The sequence below is a fragment of the Chroicocephalus ridibundus genome, chromosome 6 (assembly GCF_963924245.1).
Source record: "Chroicocephalus ridibundus chromosome 6, bChrRid1.1, whole genome shotgun sequence".
Lineage (NCBI taxonomy): Eukaryota > Metazoa > Chordata > Aves > Charadriiformes > Laridae > Chroicocephalus > Chroicocephalus ridibundus.
Window position 1 is genome coordinate 5,855,198 of NC_086289.1, and position 17,061 is coordinate 5,872,258.

Here is a 17,061-nt window from a genome sequence, read left to right on the forward strand (position 1 = left end):
AAGTAAGCGGTGGTAGGAGCAGCATACCAATGGGTGCCATTGACCTTCCCCAGCTGGAGCAAACGTGATCTGCTGGGGCTGAACAGTGAGCAAAACCAGCAGTCAGGTGAGCTGGTGGTAACGTTTCCTCCTCTCCTCCACGTCTGTGGTGGCCAAGCTCGTGTCGTGCAGATCCTGAAGGGCAAGTTCAGGAGACTTTCCGTAGTCCAGGAAATTTCAAGTGTGTGCAGAGTGTGGCTGCTCGATTTGGTGTCTGATGGTTATTGTTAAGGGAAGGTAAAGAACTGTTAGAAGACAAGTCCTTCAGCAAACCTTACAGAAACCTTCATATGCTTTAGTTTCATTTGGATTTTTTTAAGTAGCCTAACATGCCTGAGGGAAAAACTGAGGCAAAAAAGTTGCTATTCATAGAAGGGGAAAAAAAAAGCCAACCAACACCTGGTTTTGAAAGGTCATCTGTCCATTCTGTAATCAGGAAGTTCTGTATCTGCATAGTTTGATCTAATTATTAGAAAAATATTTCATTGATTTTTCCACAGTAAATGTAATGAGTTTGTTGTGATGAAGCATAAGTTACCTCCAACAACTTGTGCTTGGAAACACTGTCACTCCTTCTGCACCTGTAAATGCGGCTGTGTACTTCTGAGCTTTTGTCGCTGTGAGTCCTGAATGTTACAAGCAGCTTAAATGCAGCGGATTCTGTGGAGCAAGTCGTCTTTTTTATCCCCCTTTACCTCTGCGTAACTCCTGTTAACCAGATTTTCCATAAAACTCCCAAAGGATGGAGGCAGTCATTCTCTTCACAAGGGTGCACGGAGACAGAACAAGGGGCAAGAGGCACCAGTTGCTTCAGGGTATTTCTGTCTGGATTTTAGAAACAACTTCTTCGCTCTGAGACCGCTTGGACACTGGGATAAGCTGCCTAGAGAAGCAGTGGAATCTGCCCTGGCCGTCGATATTCAAGGCTTGGCTTGGCAGGGCCGTGGATAGCCTGATCTCAGGCCCTGCTTTCAACACAAGGTTGGCCAAGATGATCTCCGGCGTCCCTTCCAGCTGAAACTTTTCTGTGATTTTGTAAATCTGCGTTATCGGCCAAAGGTAACCCAGGTCCACAGAGGAGTTCTGGAAAGCTGCGCTGGCTCATGTTGCGGTTGTCAGTGGGGCGTATTGTTCAGTAAAATCAGTAACCGATGCATTTAGCAGGAGAGATCCCTCTCTATTAAGGCATTTGGATTTTAAAAGTCAAGTCCTGGCTTGCTGCTGATTATCACAGCTGGCCAAAAATTTTCTGATTGAGTTGCTATGCAGTGGAAAACACTGTTTCGTCAAAGGCTTTCTGAAGCATGAGTGTCTTGCAGAAGATAAAGTATTTTGACCTTATCAGGATGACATGACCGTATCAGAGTCATCTTGTCATAAGGAAATGAAGTCATTTTGTGTTGCAACTATTTAGTAGTAGACAATAATATATAAAGTCAAAGTAAGAATTGAGTATTTTGATTTTATCAAAACAGAATGGTTCGACTAACTCGAAGCGACACACATGCACTGCAAATAATTGCGCTTTTAAAATGTTTTATTTCCAGTTTGGGCTGCTGCTGCGTTTTTCTCCAAGTACCAGAATTTCTTGAGGAATATGCTTCTAAGTATCAATGATGTTTATATTGCTCAGAGCACCTATCAGTGTTGTTTTGACAGGCTTTTTTCTGATGCACCATCTATCGGTCCCTAAAACCAGAGCACTGTGAGCATGGTCTGGAGCCAGTATATCTCAGGAGGCTTTGTGAGGAGCCTGGTACCATTTCCACTGACCAGCACCATGTGCTGCGACCAGGTTATCTCCCCTGAAATAGTGAATGTCTGGGCAAGCTTTTCCAAAGCCTCGAAGGATTTCCAGGGAGGACCAATATTTCCTTGTGGCAGAGGAGCAACTCCTCTCTTCTGCAATGGCATCGTGCCTTTGAATGGTCTGAGGCAATAAGGAGAGAGTGGAGAAATAGGGCAGCACACGAAAGCCCTGGTGTCACTGCTGTCTGGAGAAATCTATGGCCCATTATACTGGAACCAAAGTGAATTACAATTTATGGAAAAAAGATCAATACAGTCAAGGACTGTTTTAAAGATATCTCAGAGAAGGTAGCCAAGGTGCAATATTTTGTCTAGACGCGTTTCCCTGACACAGCTGTAATTTTCTTCAGGGCTATTCAGCAGCGTACAGCACTTTCTTTTCCAAAAGTTTGTTGCCACAGAGATGCACAAACTGACGGCTGAGTACTGCTGTATTGTTAAGTTCAGTAAGTGAGGGATGTGCCACGGGGATGACGGTTTGGGTATTCAGAAGAGCAAGCTACATCCAGGTCTGGAAACACTGGGTGTGACGCCACTGGGGAAAACGGAGTTGCATCTTCTTACATCATGCCTGAATTTCAGGCGTTCCGTGTTAAGTCCTAAGTGCCAAGAGCACTTGAGAAGCGTTTGCCACCACGAAAGGTTGATGCCAGTGCTCCTGAGGAAACTCTGACCACGCGTACCTGCAGCTGGCCTGCAGTGAGGTTTCCTGAGGAGAGCCATTAAGCACCGTGGCAGAAGGACGCCTTTGTTCTTTGCTCCACCAGCTGGTTTTGGAGAGGATGGGACAGAGCCCACAATTTGCAGTTTCTGCTGGTGCAAAATTAGTTCAGAGATGAGGGACCTGTTTCGTGCAACCTTCGTACCGGTGGTGCAGAAGATGCCCGCAGAGGCCTACAGCTGACGGGAGAGCGATGGTCTGCTGCAAGCGAGCCATACACTGCGAGAAGGGAGGAGAGAGAAGAAAACTTGCGCCGTTGGCACTGGCTCTGAATTCAAAGTGTTTCCTTATGAAACTGTTCATTTTCTCCTCATCAGCCCCAGGAAGCCGCCAACCCGAATGCCTGTGTGCTCGTCTCCTGTGGAGCTGCCAACGGGGTTGAAACGAAACTGCCAGCGCGTAACTCGCCTGGCGCATCCAGCTTTTCTGGAGCATTTTCTTTCATGAATGGTCCCTCTTCTTACCGGTTTCCTTGGCTATATTTCATTTACTTATAAATAAGATTTTTTTAAAAAAAGTATTTGCGTTTTTCAGGTCACAGATTTGGGAAAAAAGAAAAACAACCAAGGGTTTCTGCTAGGCAATTGTAAGTAATAAAAATTCGCCTATGTATTTTTCTAAATTCATATTTTCCCTCTCATTTAAAATTTCCAAGACTTGTTCCCTGACAGCTGTTATAACAAATGGTGGACTTCTTCAGCTGATGTAATCCAAGACTTCACTCATGTCAGAGGAGATGTAATATTTATTTATCAGTTGGTCAATGAAGTGTGATTGTTTTTTAATGTTCAGCAGCCTTTTTTTGGTATTTTTCAGTAAAAATATTGTATTTATTTCTAATTATGTATATAAACTAAACCTGAACAAGAATTTTCGTAGATTCAGCCCTACAAGTTGCTAAATCATGAAGCTAATGCCATATAAATATTAAGTAGTCACGTAACAGACGTCATCGTGAAAGGGTTCTGGAGAAGTCAATAAAAATGTTACTAACCAGATAAAAATTCTGAAGGAGAAATGTTTTTATTGTGAGTTAAAAGTGGTTTGTTTTTTTTTTCCCCTTAGAATTTGGCAGTGATTTGCATGCTCCTCATTTGACTTTTTGCTTCATTGTTCACAAATACCCTGTGGATCCTCATCTGACTTAATAGTTGGGAAACAACAGTTACATTCAGGATGGTTCCAACAAGCCTTAAAATCACCACAGAATTTCACGCCTGGTCCCTCTTCCGATACCGGCTGCCCTAAATACGAAGGATATCACTTGGATCTTGTAATCTCTATTTTTCCACGTATATAAGCTGGCTTCGTAGTTGCGTAGTATGTGTGCTGAGCTCCCTTTATTCTTGGTGTTGCAATAAACGAGGAGGGAAAATCTGCTGCGGTTTTTTCTTTAGGCTTTGCTTCGCTCCTTGCAGGCAGAGGAGAAGCGAAGGGGCAGCAGTCCCTTGCCTTTCCGAGCGCCGCGTTCGTCCTCTTTCTTGCTGGAGCCTCCTCCGCCTCCTGCCCTCGCACCCACAGCCCAGAGCGCACGCCACATCAGTAGTTAAAAAACATACATCCTCAAAGACTTTCATATTTTGTTGAGATTTCTTTGTAACTCGACTACAGACAGCCGTTGCTCCATTAATCAATGCCTCTGTTTGACAAGCGGTAGATTTATGGTGCTGCGTTGATGAAACCAAAATGCAATTAAACACAATCAATCAGTTCAGCTGAAGTTTCCAGATACTCCTCGTGAAACCCTTTTCAAACGTAATTAGAGTTGGGGCTTTGAGAAGTGTGGAGTGAAAACAAAGAAAAGATGGTGGTTTTTCCAGGGTATATTCAGTCTCTCAAAGCACACCTCCAAAGGTCTAAAGGTATTTTTTAAGAAATAAAGAGTCAAGGGGGAGACAAGAACCTAGGGTAGGAGTGGGGGCGAAAGGAGCATCAGGTGAGGAAGCGGTAAGTCACTAAGTCTGTATGGTTTCTGCAGCCGCAGTGTCTGCTTTCCCTCGGAGTGGCGCAGCAGTCACGAACGGTATGTTCCCGGTCGGGGGGAACATTCCCACTTCATTAATTAATAGCAAAGATACGATGCAAACGTGGCGAAGTCGCATGCTGGATCTTAAACACTTTCTTAAGTAGTTTTTGTGTTCTTAATGCCTGCAGTGTTTCTACATACACCCATACCCCAGCAACTGACTTCCAGAAAACTACCATCAAGCAGAAGTAGCTTATTTATTTGTTTATTTATTTGCTATGGAATGCAATTCTTTTTTTCCTCAAAGCAGCTGAAATTCATGTAGCGAGTCCAAAATATTTTGAGGTTTCATTTTTCGTTGTATATCCTTTGAGAACAAATGCTTCGTATTCCTGGAGGTTATTCACATTAGAAATGCAGCGTCGATATTGTTGTTGTATCAGTTGCAACTAGAAGCAGGTGTAAATTAGTATATGCTGTTCGTATGGCGTGAAAAGGGGAAGATACTCAGAGATTAGTGCCTGTGCTCCTTATGCAGGCCGCATAGTGAGTTGATTCCTATGTAGGAGATCAAGAATATCTTCCAATACACACTGGGGGAGGGATGTCCCAAGAGCTTTTTAACCCAATGGAAAAAACCTGTCAGTTTTCCGACAAGGAAAGAAGATGGGACTTAACTTTTGCAGAAATAAACAAACAAAGTTCTAAAAAAATAAGCCTTTGTCTTTTCACTTAATCTGCGAGTTATGTCACTTCTGGTGTTTCTGGCACCTAATTCTGTGTTTGATAGTCGATGAAGGCCAGTAGTCATTTTGTTTAGTTTTCATTACAATCCCATCTTCATCTGAATTTCTGTTTTGAATCTGCTATGGATCCAGTACCACAAAAAAGTAACAAGGATCTCTCTCAGCATAATCCAGGTACATCTGATGCCATTAAAAGTAGGCCTTTTGCCAGTAGCCACATGATAAAGTTTCTTATGGTGCCAGAGCAACGTGGTGAGGAAGTTGTCTCCATCTCTAAATCCCCACTTCATGCCGTTCTTCGAAAGGCAAAGGATATTTGAAGGGTGCAATTCTTGGCTTTTAGCACACCGTTTTGGAAAATGAGCATCGCGCACTAGTAACTTTCTTCTAATGGTGGAATGGCCATAGACATCTAGGTAGCTGTGAGCATTTCAAATGCTGAGGTCGTGAGTCTGTAGGAAATTATCACTGTGTGCTTATCCCCCACGTACTTGGCCATTTCGTGATAATGAGTAGTTACGGAGAAGGTCCGCATGACAGGAATGTGTTGACTGCTTTTAAACATGCAGCCACCCACCAGAAACATGGTGCCCCAGCTGTGCAGAAGATCATAGAATCACAGAATGGTTTGGGTTGGAAGGGACCTTAAAGACCATCTGGTTCCACCCACTGCCCTGGGCAGGGACACCTCCCACCAGACCAGGCTGCTCCAAGCCCCGTCCAGCCTGGCCTTGAACCCCTCCAGGGATGGGGCAGCCACAGCTTCTCTGGGCGACCTGGGCCAGGGGCTCACCACCCTCAGAGTGAAAAATTTCTTCCTGACATCCAATCTAAATCTCCCCTCTTGCAGTTTGAAGCCGTTGCCGCTCATAATCAGGCAGTCAGGAGTTACAGAAAGGAGTCGCCCCACTGCAGCAATTTTCATTTCCCATAATTAATAGAAAAGTGTTGGTTTCTCTGGAATCTTGTAGCTGGTGTGATATGGTAAGCATTCACATATGATGTATCCTAAACTTGCTGTGACAGAAAGTTTACTGGTTGCAATTCTGGATCAGATTTTTGGACCACTGAGACCGACAGCTTGCTGCTACGGGTGCTCAGTGCCTGGAACAGTTTGCTGCTGTTTGCTGTCTCCAGAAGGGCTGCTGGGAGGCTTTGGAGAAAGGTACCGTGACTCCAAAACCAAGCCCTTGAGAGGAACGTTGCTCGTAAGGTTCATCTCTCTGTGAAGACCTCCTCTGCTCCCTGGTGCAGCACCAACCACCCACCGCTTCTCTGCCTACAGCGGCAGTATCAGGGGAAGAAGCAGCTGACGGGGGTGAACGTGTGTTCTCCCACATTTGCTTTTCCCCCAAAAGGGACCCCCATCCTTGTTAAAGCCCCCCAGGCCACACGTGCCTGACCCACATCAACACTGCTGGCTGCAGGAGCGAGCGGCTTTCATCCTGGCCTCACTGGGCTGCCACTTCACCTCCTAAATAACGAATCTCCATTTTGTTTTAGAGCAAATAACCGGTTCCAGTGCCTCTGCAGTACGATATTCTAAAGACAGCTACTGCATTGACCGTATAGCCTGGACACTGCACGCACTCTGCTGGATTTTGGATTTGTTTTAAATTTTCCAATTGTTAATTTTATAATGTGTCCCTCAGGTCCCTTATTAATGGACAGCTTACAGAGGAGGTCTGGGTTACTGTTTACCACAGCCCTCAATACTTTGGCATCTCTTGAGTCAAATTGAGCTCTCAGGCTTCTGCTTGCCAAGTCAAATCCTATTAGCATTTTTATAATCTCCAAACACACGTTTCTTCATCTCTCGGACTCGGTCTCTGCAATTCAGTCAGCATTTGTTGTTTGAAATCAGATCATGATGAAATCTCTTAATAGTCGCTCTATGAAAATATTTTGTTTAAAAAACACTCAGAACTTAATTGGAATGAAAATACCAGCAGCTGGATTGCAGTTTGAAGCCATGAGCCTGAGAAGCAGCTGGAACAGGGGGATTCAGAGAGACACTTCAAAACCGGCCTCTTCCTACAGGAACGTTTCAAGGCTGCTGTATTTTGGCAGGCAATGAAAAGGCCCCACTTGAGTTTAGCCTTCTCCGACCAACACCGTATGCGGCCGTTACATCCTCGCTGCGCTTTGCAGATAGCCGGAGAGCACAAACACGGCTCTCTCCGCTCCTAACTTTTACGAAGGGCTCTGAGGAGCTGGACGTGTTGCCAAAACATCATCGCCATTACTGCCGTATCTGAATAATGACTTGCTCTGGGAGAGAAATTAATTTCTTCTCAGCTCCTCTAATGAGACCCGCTGAAAAACAGGCTGTAAAGAAAGATTTTGGATGACTTGTTCACTGGATGGGGGCTTACTCCTTCCTCTGCGTTGAGTCTGGCTCTTAACTTGTCATAAGCCAGGGATCTGATTAAACTAACGCAAGCATTCGTGAACTTGCCAGATGACTTTTGTTGTGTTTTATTTATACTTTCTCAGAGAAGTTGTTAGGATTCCAATAGTTTGAGACCTTGGGTATGCACAGTAGCGTCCCTACTAAGAGTTCAGGTGGCAAAGTGTTGTAACTTTTCAGACCAGTTCTGTGTCCAGTTCCTACTCGCTAAAATTCCTTCCAGCACAAGAGCTAATTGATAAGGGTGGAATTAATTGCCTGGAGAAATTGTCTTCTCAGGGCAGAGGTAATCTCCACACACAGCGTAGCAGCTTCCTGTTTGTGTCCAAAAAGACTGGCTCCGCCATGATCGGTGTAGAACCTTTTGTTTTAGATAAAGAGTAAAATGAATGTATGAAAAAAATGTAATTTTCACATTGGGGCTGTAAGAGATACATACACGGAAAAAAAAAACCAAACCGAAATTCATGCAAACTTGTTGGAGCAGCCTTTAGATAAATTCTTCTCATTGGATGTTTACTTTCAAATTACGCTCATGACCAGCAGGATATCTGGACGTCTAAAACATTTTTTAGCGTTACAGATATTATAATACAAACTTGGCACATAAAGCAACGAGAACGTCAGCAACCCCAGAAGCCTAAAAGGAGCCAGCGCATTCTCCGGGATGAGGCATCCCGCTCTCTGTCAGCAGCAATACGGGAACTCGGGTGAGGACTTTTGGAAGTTTAAAAAGGCATCCAAGGCGATTTAGCCATGACTGCGATCTTAACAATACTGACGGGCTTTTTGTTTTGTTTTATTTCTTTTTTGTTTGATAACCCAGCATGCAAACCGGGATCAGGAGGCACTAACAGCCGAGCGTAGTTGCAAAAGTAAACGGTTAAGGATATAAACCAGACTTCCAGCTTGAAGGAGTTGTCCTTGTTTTAACTCCTACTGAACAATCTGATTATCCCAAGGTAATCGCAGCTGTGAGAATGAGGAGAGAGGGAGCAAGCATGTTTTGATGCAGAAGGGGAGGAATTATCTCCTGTTGCTCTAATTCACTCCACCCTGACCATACTGTAAATCATTTATTAGTGGATAAAATACACTCCAGATACGTATTTTGCTTATTCTTTCTCAGCAGCATTATTTCGGTGGCTATAAGCAACTTGTTTTGTGCTTCAGGTATTAAGACAAAACTAATTGTTGCTGGTTTTTTTAATTCCTTCGTCAAGTGTTTGATGCAGTGCATGGACCCTGCGTGCCTGCAGGTGAGGTGAGGCTGAAACTCGTTAGTGCAGTCGGAACTGCAGCCTTCACTTTTTCCTAATGGACTTTGTGGGAAAAAAACCTGCGAGATGTGACCAGAGAGGTATCTGCCGTGTCCATTTAAATGTGCTCTTTCTGAAACCCCTACACAGAGAGGTTCCCTCTCCCTTAGGGCACTGCTGTAAAACCCCGGCATTAAGTCAACAAACCGCTCGACTACTTGCCCCATGCACGTCCTTCATTACCCCTGAAATCAAGCTGAGCGTAGCTCATGTGCTTACACGCTAGAAGCGGGGCTTCTGTGAAAATGAGGTGGAAGTGGCCTGTGGGAAAGGGTTTTTAGGGGCCTTGGCTACCCCGTGTCAAGCAAGACCCAGGCACAGGGCCACGGAGCAGGTATCTCCTTGGGTACAGGAGCAGCTCAGCGTAACCAGGACATTCCACAGTTCTGGATTACTTTTCTGGGTCCACCTCCATGAGCCACAGTTGTCCTGAGGAGGAGAAGGTCCATAGCAAACATAAACAAATCACTTTCAGCAGTTGGCAACTAATTCTGGATGGGGTTTTTTTCTTGTTTGTTTAATCACCTTCCAAATTCTGTATTATGAAGATGCCTTTCTGGACAACGCTGTAGACAGCAGGAGTCTCTCATCAGTTTGGCAATGTGAAATGGTGACAGATTAAAAATGTGATGCAGACTAGACCTGGTGAATATTTGCCAAAGTATTCTGTGAATATTTATTTGGGTTTTGAACTGAATTCACTTTGGCCTTTTTCCCCTTTCTGTGGAGCTCACACGCTAAGAGCACTGCAGTTACCATCTCTGACCATGTAGTAAAACCTTTAAAAATCATTTTCTCCAGCAGAAGTTAAGTTTTGTATTATTTGCCACGCTTGCATCACAGATACTTGCTCAGCTCTCCAAAAAGGAGCGCAGCACTTCTGGTTGATCACAACAACCACTGAAGTGATAATGAGGAGGGTGTTAATGTTGATAATTTTTGCCTTATAAAGCAGAAGATTAATTTTGTGGGAACAGAAGTATAAGAAAATATATTTCTTCCTGCCTTTTGCTGAAGGTTACGTCTCACCCAGAGAGTAGTCCCATCAATTCTTGTATCAGCAGGTGGTACCAAAGGAGGGGGAGATGTCAGGTGAAGTGGAAAAGGGGACCTGGGACTCTACAGCAGTTGTGCTGCCACCGAAGAAAGTTTCCGTTGTTGTGGATGACCTTTGTGTGCTTGTGTTCAAGCTGTGTTGAATGTTTGTCCCCCACGTTGTCTTGAGGGGGGAAGTAAACGTATGTATTGGTCTAACAGTGGGGCAGAACAAAGTGGCAGCAGTGGCTGGAAAGTGTAGCTGGGGAGATGGGGGTGGGAGAGAAGCTGAGTATTTGTAGCTCAGTATCAGGTAAAATGGCTTTAGCACTGAGCATTTATTGAACAATTGATGAAAGAAGGGAAATAAAGAATATAAGAAAAGAAATCCTGCTGCAATTTTAATAATAAGAACATTGGAACAGGTTGAATCTGTTCACGGAGTCTCTGCACTCAGGGAAGTTAAGCCTGTCGAACGCTTTATTACCTTGAACATTCATTTGAGCAATCAAGGAGTTCATTCAGCTCCTAAATAAGCGTATAAACCGACAGGTAAACAGAAGTTTCAAGAATAGCCAGCTGTCATGAGGCTGAAAGCTGAGATTCCCAATTGCGGTCTGGTAAATCTGTGATTTTCCTTTATCCTTCTGGAGTAGCCAGAATCCCAAATTGCTAGATTAGGTTTACATTTCAGAAGAGAGTGATTTTAAAAAAATTATTTTATCACACATATCCCAGAGCCAAGCCCAAGCCCCCAAGCACACTCTGCTGAAACTCGTGTGAATGCCGTCGTTGTATTGATCAGTTGACTATTGCTGCAGATGTTTGAGGGTTATGGATTCTTTCCTGAGATCATATTAAATCTTAAATTAAGTTTCTGAATTACCAAAGTAAACGAGAGCATCAGCAAGTATAAATGAATAAAAGAATATAAATGAATAACTGAGGAAGTTGCATCAATTTAAACAGCCTGAGTTTGTGAGCTGTACTTTATCTCGTGCCAAGTGCAAGCTCCCACGTCACTAAGTTGCTGTCATGGTTTCTGGTTGTGGCCATTTGATTACAAAATAATTTCACCATTTAAAAAAAAAGCTGTCTCAATACAAATCATGTATTTAGTGTTCAGGATTTTCATGTGCTGTGAAGATATCGAGTAATATGCAAACGTTTTCTTCACGATTTTCAATATACTCTTGAGCATAATGGATTTAAAAAATCCGCTCTAACATTTTGCTGTTGGAACACAGCCTAGCAGGAGGCTGTACATTGTGCAATAGTTCAGAGGAGGTGAGATTATTGTTTTTAGAGTCATTTTTAAGCTAGCTTTTAAAAGCCCAGGGTTCGAGAAACAGTTCAACACCTACTGACGCTGGACTATGTGTAAAGTCTTTTTTGCATCCATGATCCCGAGAGCAAAATTATGTTGGTGTCCTTCCTGGAAGTTGCTATATAGGGGGAAAAAAAAAAAGAAAAAAAGCTCCAAACTGCCCATCTACTGATGTCTTCCAGGCGGTATCATCAGGGCCCAGTGCCACTCTGAGCCAAGGCTCTTGGAAGCAATCTCTGTGTTAAGGGGCTGCAGTTGCCATGTTGTAGGGTATGATAATCCCCATATGAGCTTTAAACTCCTGTTACAAGCAATTTTGTGAACTCTTCGCCACACCCCTTTAGTTCACCTCGTTATTAGATTTTTCTCCCATTTGCGTATGTCTTTCCCATGCTAAAGCTGTTGCTACCTTAATTACAATTAGTCGAATGAGAAACACCTGCCCAGCATGCTGCTCCAGAGCAACCTAAATACTAAAAGTGTTTGCTGAAAGCAAAATGATGTGGCTTTGAGAATGAATGCTCGTTAATAGTATCTTTAGTATCAGCTGTTGTAAAATTAGGAATATTTAGGTGTTGAGGAGTCTTTCATTTTTCTGGGCTACTTTGCTGAAACTTTACTGTTGTCCTGAAAGATAAAGTTGAAATGACAGAAAGCAGCAGAGAAATCTACTCTTTTGCTCTGTTTATTATTCAGAAGAAGCACTTTACTGCTTTCTTATAAATTATAAAACAAAGAATGAATAAAAGGTATTTTAAGTTTTGTTGCAATGTATTATTATAACTGTCACAGTAATTACTGTAATTCTAGGATAATTAACAGCCGGTAGATCTCACGTTCCATCTAACCTTACAGTAACCCCAATTATTTGATATTTCACATCCCAAATGACTATGAGATGCCCAAAGCAGGACCTTGAGGCTGAGGTGCTCCAGCAGAATTGCAGTTGGATGATTGCGTGCACCTCCCGGGGGGGGGTTTGGCTGTAACCCCCAGCAGGTGGATGGAGTTGTGTGACGAGGTACTTGTAAAAGTGCTGCAGCTGGTGCCTCCTTGTTCAGGAGTGTCTCTCTGGTGGGGCTGCCTTGTAGGAGAGCTGGTGGCCTGTCTGTGGACTGGGTGGGTGCATGTTTGTGTTCCCTCACCCTGAGGAGGACATAGTAGTGTGTATGCGGAGCCTCTCCACCTGCTTGATGAAGCTATGTTGCTCTGGGGAAAGTGAAGGAAAGGCCAACTGAGCAAGAGTGCGACCTGCCATGGCTCACTGGCTGTTGGTTCCCTGCTTACAGCAAGGACCCCTGTTTCCTGGGGGTCCCTCCAACCTCTCTGCTGTGACCCCTGTGGTCACACCTGCCCTGGGAAGGGATCTGCTCTGCATCGTGGCCACATCCAGCCTTCTCCCAAGGTAAGCGCACCTGGTGCTCCCCAGAGCCTTGTGTGAGCATGCTGCGTGTCTCCGCGTCCTCGGGAAGGTTGTCTTAGGTCTTCAGAGGTTGTGTAGGGTGTCTCTTCCACTGGGCTGCTGGCCCAGCGCCGTGAAGTCTCTGTCCCTCCTTGCTTTGTCAGCGTGAAGTAGGTGCCTGGCCCAGGGCTTGCTCTTGGGACCAAGTAGCTGGGTGTTGTGGTGCCTCTCGGGAAAGGATCTTTGAAGCATTGGACTTGATGATTTTAAAGGTCTCTTCCAACCAAAACAACTCTATAATTGCAGGAATGTATCTATTTCTATAAAATAAGAGATGTTTCTGAGGCCCAGGGTTGGAAAATACGTACTTTGGGAGATGAACAGCAAAAATTGTAATGTCTAATAACCTTATGTATTCATATTGGCAAAGTGACCAAACCCTCTCCTCCACAGTATTTCTCTTTAACAAAAACTTAAGCCAGCTATGTAAATACTTATTTTCTTAAGAAAGCTGTAAATAAGGTGGTCTCTTCTCCTTGTGTAGCAGCAATATTATGTCTCAAAGCTCCTATCAGTTTGTTCCTTTAGCAGCTGCTGAAGAAAAATTGAATTCTGATTTGTGGTAGTCACTGATGGCTGGCCACTGCGGCTTGTGTGGCAGTTTGTGTACACCCGGGACAGCAATAGCTGCAGTTTAGTCACCAAGTTGTTGTTCTCTGACACCATGATGCACAGGCAGCAAATTATCTCGGAGAGCAGTTCATCTGATCTGTTTCTACAGGATGGGTTTGTAATTGTTGATGTTACCAGGCTTGCATCATTCAACCTATTCAGAATTTACAGCTAATCAGGAATTGTTTGGACCTGTTTCTTTGCTGAGTTAGATTTTTATCACTTTTTTTTTTTTAATTCATGGCTGCGTTTTGTTATAAGCTTACACATAATGCTGTGACCTGCTTTCTAGGAATACGTACAAATATTTATTTTCGCAGGTTAGGGAGCCTAGAGCTCAACAAGCAATCAGAAGATGAGCTGTCACCCAATTATAAATGCTAGCCAGTATTTAATTTTGAGAGTTGTGTTATGCTTTATTTCTCTTGCGTATATCCTGCCATCCTGACTTTAATGGCTCGTTATATTCTGATGAAATTACTATTGATTCACACTGGGAAGAGTGAGAGTGGAGTCAAAATCTTCATATTGAGTGTTCCCGTTTACACAGCATCTTTTGGGGGAAGGGTGGGGGGGAAAATTCAGCATTCACTGTGCCAGTGCAGGCTCCGATTTAGCCCTGCTGGGACAGAGGACGAAGGCTGAGCTCAGCTTTTTACAGCCACGGTCATGTAACATCGTGTATGAGCAGAGCATGTTGTACTGTGTGATGTCCTGAACAAACCTGGGTTTGATCCTTTTGAAGCTTCTTCGTGTGTGTTCTGCTGCCTTGTGAAACACAGGCTAGGTTAAGGAAAGCTTGCCGTTAAATAGGACTGTAAACTGTAAGTGCCTGCTTTGTGGTGGATCTTTCTCACAAATTACACTTTTTTTTTTTTTTAAAGTGTTTGGAAAATCAAATGAGTGCTTCCAAATTTATTGTAGCTACCCCAGTTGGACCAGGTGACTTTGAACCGCACTGGGAGGAGCGGGCGCTTTTTCCACGCTGTGACAAACGGGTAGGAAAACAGGAATGGCAAATTTATGTTCCCTGGAGGACCGGGCGTTTCTGCTGCAGGCAGCAAAGCCCACGCAGTAAGTCATCCTGCTGCTGAAGCCCCATCGCCGGCGTTAGAGCTACACGCACCCCACAAGTGTGCTAAGCAACACTCTGAGCTTCTCATCCTATCCTTGGGTTTGAGTAGAACTCTTAAAGCCAACAATTCTGGTGAAATGCTCAACCGACAATTATAAAGCCATCATACGTGTTCCTTTCACTGTGTAATTTGCCAACGATATTTCACTATCTGGCTGGGACGGTGAGAGGGGACACGTGCCCCACCTCGCAGCCATAGTCAGGGAACGGTGTGCTTCAACGGCTTCTTTTATACAAACCTGTGTTTGGTTGATTTTAAATTATTCTGAGCCATCAGAGAAATGAGTCGGAGACACAGCATCTTCCAGTGTGCAAAAAAAAAAACCCTAGCAATATTTCTGAAAGAATCTTATTTTTATCAGGACATAAGCGTTATTGATGACTGCCTCCCCTTAGCGTTGTGAGCATGGGTAAGTAAGTTACTGTGAACCACAGCGCTGCTGCTGCTGCGCTTCGAGAGTAATATCCCGCGAAACAGAGCTTCATTGTGTTATATACTGATGCTGATTCTCAAATACTTCAAGTTTTATACTTCAGTTCTATAACTTCGTTAATGCAATCTCTAGCAGAGCAGCACGAATTGCTGCACTGCTGCAGGTAACGGGCGATGAGCAGGGATGGGGTGTGTGTGTGTGTGTGTGTGTAGGCATGAAAGTAGGAACCTCTTAAATGGCGTTTTTTTGGAGGAGGAGGACTGACGTTGTTACATCCCGATTGCTGAAGTAAACCTACAAATGCAAATGGAATGAGTTCAGAACATTGAATATAAAGATGTAGCTATACATACACATATATAACTGAAGCACTACTAGTGGACATGTGGAAATCGATAAATCTGTTTTGAAATTTGATGGTATGGCAGGACTTCCACGTTTAAACATCAGAAAGTTAGAGTAATATTCTGAATTTCACTTTTACCTTCATCTTGATGCCTATTCCTTTCTGCCTAGCACTGCTTTAAACAAAGCAGGCCAGACCTGTGCTTTCAATGTCAGCCTTCTCATTCCTTCCTGAATTACAGAACGAAGCTCGATTGAGTCCTTTGCCTGTCTGCTCCACGAGGTGAAGAGTGTGCTTTTCCAATTACCGGGGCATTCACTGGTTATTTTTTTTGGGGGGGGGGGGGAACAAACCAAGAAAAAAAACCCCAACAACCCTATTCATCTTCAATATTGTCATATGCTTGACACGTTACTTCATACAGTACCCAGTAAAATGAGACTGTACAAATTGTATGGGTACAAAAAGTAGCATTACATAGTCGATAAATCATGCGAGGAATTTGGTATCTGTGTACTTAATCTAAATTTGTTAACACTGGCAAGATAAAGGTCATTTTGACTCCATGCCGATTCTTGAAACCGGGACACTGCTCAGGAATTTGAGGTTTCTTCATCCAGCTGTGTACATGTGCCCTGTTATCTAATACTTTAATTGCTAACAAAACAGTGGGTAGTAGAGAATATACTGTTCTGTGTCAATATTTAAGCAGGACTTTACTTATGGTTTAAGTTTATTCACCTTGGAGGGAGAGAATTTTTGCCTCGCTTGAATCAATGGGCAAAGAAAAAGCAGGGTTTCAACCTGCTCCTGTGGTTTGTGCTTACTATAGGCAAATAGAAAAAATATGTGAGCTATTTCTGAAACCTCTGTCTTTCAGGTACTTTTTTTTTTTTTTTGAGATTTCAGGAACTGTTGAAACCTCACAAGGGTCTGGGGACCTTTCTCCTTCCCCTTCCCAAAGGTTGAGGCAAATTAAACTCTCTGGCTTGTTTCTGCTGAATATTTGCCTAAATTCTTAAAATTCATCTGCAAAGGGGATTTGAAATTGTGATTGTGTCTCCTTTCCTTCTCATAGCTCCTTGAAAAGCTGACCACAGGGATGGGGACTTCTTCAGGCATGCATCTGAGGGAAGCCGACAAGAGAAAGCATAAGCTGCTCGGGTTTATGGGCAGAAATCACTGCCACTGTCTGTCTTGACCCCATTCTCGGTGGCTTTTCCCAAAAGACGTTGACACTTAAAGTCTAAAACTTGCTGTTTTCCATGTCCAAAAGTCTGATCCTTGCTGTGGATGCAGTTAAAATAAGCGATGCCACCCTACTCCCACAAAGCCTTAAAACATTTGGAATGACAACTGAAGAGGCGGTTATAAAGACAGAGCGGAGTTCTCCGTTGGGAGAAGCGGCAACGTGGAGCTGTGACGCCTGCCATGTGCGGAGCCTGGATCTTTTTGCCTGGAATTGATTCACATGCCTAAAAGATCTGTTTGTTTTTAATACCTTGTGTTCACCAACCCGTGACAGCATTAACAAACCGAGCCTTGAGGAAGTTACATACTTTGATCATTCCTTTAAGCTTCCTGAAAGTCTCTCCTGAGTTGGTCTTGCTTCAAACTTCCCCTTCCATACTGTGAGCTGAATCTTTGTATCTACTTTTCACTGTTTCTGTGCTATAGTGGGACGTGAAATAAATACATAG